Below are 4,356 nucleotides of genomic sequence, written 5' to 3' on the forward strand. Positions count from 1 at the left end.
TAATTAGCTTGACTTGGTGATTGTATGATTAGTCATTAAGATGTTTAGAAAGTTTGTCTCGATTTTGCAAAAAAAGGAAAGATTAGCAATATTAGTTAGAAGGTCTTGTTTGTATTCGCATTTCTGAAGCAGTGCCTTAAATACAACTAATAACAAATGTATAAAGTAGATACTTTATTACGTCACTTAAGAGCCGAGTTTAAGGATTAACTGCGTCACCGAACGATCACGTGACTAGGTTTTTTTTTTGTGAGAGAAGTAACCAGGTAAATTAAACTGTTAGGGCTACGAAGTAGATATTTTTTTAAAAGGTTTATCCAGCAGTTTTATAAATTTCATGTTCTTTATAACAGTTTTGTAAATTGCTTAAGTAGCGGCTAAGGTATTAGTATAGGTAAATTGAAGTAGTAGTAGTAAGTTAACTTTCTTTGTTTAGCTAACTTAAGACTATACGCCATTGCCGCGTGCTTAAAACTTTGTTAAGCCTACTACTTCTAATATTATTACTAATACTTTGATATTTATATTAACTTTTCGCCACTATTATTAGTTCTTTGTTGTTATACTGTTTACAGTATGATTATCATACCCAAAACCTCGCTAGAGGTTGAAGGTCTTCCATTGTTAATAAACAATTGGGTGTGGAGTGAATAAAGCTAGGCTAATTCTAAAGCAAAACTAAATTTAATTTTGATCCCAAAAAATTAATGTGAAACCAAATATATTCGATTTTTCACTTATACCAGTTTCGGGGAGTCCTACTTCTCATCAGTAACTCTTGACAAAGGTAAATCAATAACTGAATAAGAAGAAGACTAGGCTTCATGAAGTGGTGAAGTGTATGTTATAATTATATGTATGGTGTTTCGAAATGTTTTTTAATTTTGTTCACCCTGATCATATACTTAAGTTAAAGTTCAATTTATACAGGAATATGCATCATTGATGCTATTGTTACTAATTTATTCTTGTGAAATATTCAGTTGAAAATCTCTAGTATTTTAAACAACTTACCAGCCAAATAGTGAATAATAAATTAGTAGTAGTAGTATCAAGGTTGCATATTATTGAAATTCCTAATATATAAATAAAGAATAATCATTAACTGAGTAAAACTAAAATGTAAAAGACATTTCAGAACATACATTACATATAAACTGAAGCCTACTTGCCTAATAAGTAATTTCATAAGTTAAAAAAATTAAACACTGGAAGAATGCCGAATGTTTTTACTATTAAGTTACTTTTGTAATAGTACTAGTTTGGATTGTAGCAGTTTAGTGGATTGGCTGGCTGTTTTCATGTCGCTTGTAATTTTGGTTAGATATTTGGCTACAGCAGCAGACATACATATCCCGTAATGCTATGGTTTCCATAACCTTTGAGTTTTCACAAAGTTATGAAGGGCCATGTGTGTATATTGATGTCCTAATTTCACATATGCATTAATAACCACATGTATATATAACTGGTCAACAATACTGACTGTGATAACTCTTCTGTTTAGAATCTGGATTTTTGGCCTGAAATGCTAGATCTGAGAATAAGATTTACAGCAGTTATGCAATAATAAACAACCAATATGCCCTTCTAAACTGTAATTCTTACCCTTAGAAACTGTGGTGTACATGTAATGCTAATGCTAGAAATAGGGAGCCCCCCCCCCAAAGTTTTATAGTTCCCGGCCACAGAAGTGTGTGAATGCTAAATTACAGTCATAAAAGAAATATATAAATCTTGCATAAATAAAATACTAATTATTGTACAACAAATGGAAAATGTCTACAGCACTAATACATGCTGAATATGCATGATTTATTTCAAGGCATTCGTGCCCACACAAGTTTGAAATTGGCTTTAAAAAACATCACGAAGAATGTTAAAGTCAGCGAGCGAAAGTTAAAACCAATACCAGGGTGTTGGTTCAAATTGGCTGGATCAATATGGATCATTGTTATATTAAACCATAGCTCTCTTCGTGCTCTTTTTTTGGTCTGGCCAGTTTTTTGGATCCAGAATCATTTACTATTTGAAAACACACACACACACAAAACTTTATAACCATTTAAAATTATTTATATTTATTGAATTGATAGAAACAATGGTACACAATAAACTTGGTGTTGCAGACTACATAATGAATAAACCGATACATAGATATGTCTGTCCGATTTGAACAGACAGCATGTCAAAGAATGATAAATGGGAATTGTAAACAGCCTGTATGTTGCCCTGGCAACATGTTGCTTTATGTCATGTCATTGTGAGTGGTTACAAACGACATATCAGTTACATCATGACATGAAGTGGAATGGTTAGAGGCTGCTACTGATACATACATGTCAATCATGGTATTTCAACTTTAAAACGAGTGTGATTACAAAATCTCATTTATTCTTTCATAGTTACATAGGTAAGCTCATCCTTCATTATTAACAATTGGTTGTTGACAATTTTCATTTTATTTATCCATATGATATGAATACGCGTATGAGTGTGAAACGGATAGTAACGTGATAAATCACTCACATTTTGCTAATATTTTTCCAATGGGAAGTGAAAGATCTATTTACAGGTATGATTTTAATTGTTTTTCATTAATTATGAACTAAATAATTGAACTTGCAGTGTAAATCTACTAATTTGTGACTGTGGAATCCAATGGTTTGTGAATGTTTTTATTTTCATAATGTAAATATCACTGAAACTCCCTAATGTTATACGTATGGTGTTCCAAATTTTTTAAATTTTGTTCACACACTGTTCCTATACTTAAATTTATACAGGAAGATCAGGAATTCACATCATGGATGCCACTGTTACTAATTTATTCTTGTGAAATATTCAGTTGAAAACCTCTAGTATTTTAAACAGCTTGCCAGCCAAATAGTGAATAATAAATTAGTACTAGTAGTGTCAAGGTTGCATATTATTGAAATTCCTAATATATAAATAAAGAATAACTGATTAAAATACATTTCAAAATATACATTACATATGAAAATAAGCCTACTTGCCTAATAAGTAATCTCATAAATTAAAAAAAATTAAACACTGGAAGAATGCTGAATGTTTTTACTATTAAGTTACTTTTGTAATAGTACTAGTTTGGATTGTAGCAGTTTAGTGGATTGGCTGGCTGTTTTCATGTCGCTTGTAATTTTGGTTAGGTACTTGGCTACAGCAGCACACATACATATCCCGTAATGCTATGGTTTCCATAACCTTTGAGTTTTCACAAATTTACGAAGGGTCATGTGTGTATATTGATGTCCTAATTTCACATGTGAATTAATAACCACATGTATATATAACTGGTCTGTGATAACTCTTCTGTTTAGAATCAAATTTGTGGCCTAACGTAGATCTAAGCAGTATATCACATTTAAACAGCTCATAAATGGAAATAAGATCCAAATAGATGGAGTGCATTAATTCTTAGCTGGTTAAGAAAAAATTGGTAAGTTTAAAGAACGATAAAGCTTCTGGGCCAGATAATATTTCCCCAAGGGTTTTGAAGGAGGTTAAAGGTCTGATACATGAACCACTTACTACTGTTTTTTTTTTGTCAGACCTTGAATAGTGGACAGGTACCAGAGGATTGGAAATTAGGTAATGATAAAAATTGTCCCAGTATTTATAGACTCATTAGTCTCACATCAGTTGTAAGAAAAGTTTTGGAAATTCTGTTAAAAGATTCTTTGCAAAGTTTAGAATTTTATTAGATAGTCAACATGGTTTTACTATGGGAAATTCTTGCCTTAAAAATCTTTTAACATTCTTTGAAAAGGTTACTGCTTATGTAGATGAGTGTAGATTTGGTGTATCTAGATTTTCAGAAAGCATTTGACAAGGTGCCACATAAAAGGCTTGTAAAGAAAATTATCTCTAGGTGTGGAGGATAAGTTAGCAAAGGTATAGAAGAATGGCTGGATGGAAGAAAGCAGAAGGTTGTTACAAATGGAGTTCAGTCAAACTGGATTAATGTCTCAAGTGGGGTACTTCATGGCTCAATCTTAGGACCTTTGCTCTTTTTGCTTTACATCAGTGATATAGATGAAGGAATGGTCAATAAATTACTTAAATTTGCAGATGATATTAAGGTCTTGGGTGTTGCTAGCTGTAAAGAGGATGCTGCTGATTTACAAAAATATTTAGATCATTTAGTGAGTTGGGTAAATAATTGGCAGATGTGTTTTAATTATAATAAATGCAAGATAATGTTTGTGGGTTATCATAATTTGAATTATAAATATAATTTGGATAGGAATAACCTTAACAGTGTTATGAAGGAAATGGATCTTGGTGTAATAGTTGATCAGTCTCTAAAGCCATCCAAGCAATGTGCTGTTGCTA

The 4,356-nt window shown here is 31.7% G+C and overlaps 1 protein-coding gene across 7 annotated transcripts in view; it reads left to right on the forward strand.

Moving 5' to 3' along the window:
- Positions 1-208: 208 nt before the first annotated feature.
- LOC106465402 (ubiquitin-associated protein 2-like) overlaps positions 209-4,356 on the forward strand; it is a 68,273-nt gene continuing 64,125 nt past the window's right edge. For 2 of the 7 annotated variants that reach the window (XM_022393290.1, XM_022393295.1), the window contains exon 1: positions 240-413. The gene's annotated coding sequence lies outside the window, so the exon portion shown is untranslated. Of the gene's footprint in view, positions 414-765; positions 788-4,356 lie in introns of those variants that run through there. The other 5 variants (XM_013925626.2, XM_022393293.1, XM_022393294.1 and 2 more) reach the window with 5 other exon arrangements.

This window comes from Limulus polyphemus, unplaced genomic scaffold (assembly GCF_000517525.1).
Source record: "Limulus polyphemus unplaced genomic scaffold, Limulus_polyphemus-2.1.2 Scaffold1931, whole genome shotgun sequence".
Lineage (NCBI taxonomy): Eukaryota > Metazoa > Arthropoda > Merostomata > Xiphosura > Limulidae > Limulus > Limulus polyphemus.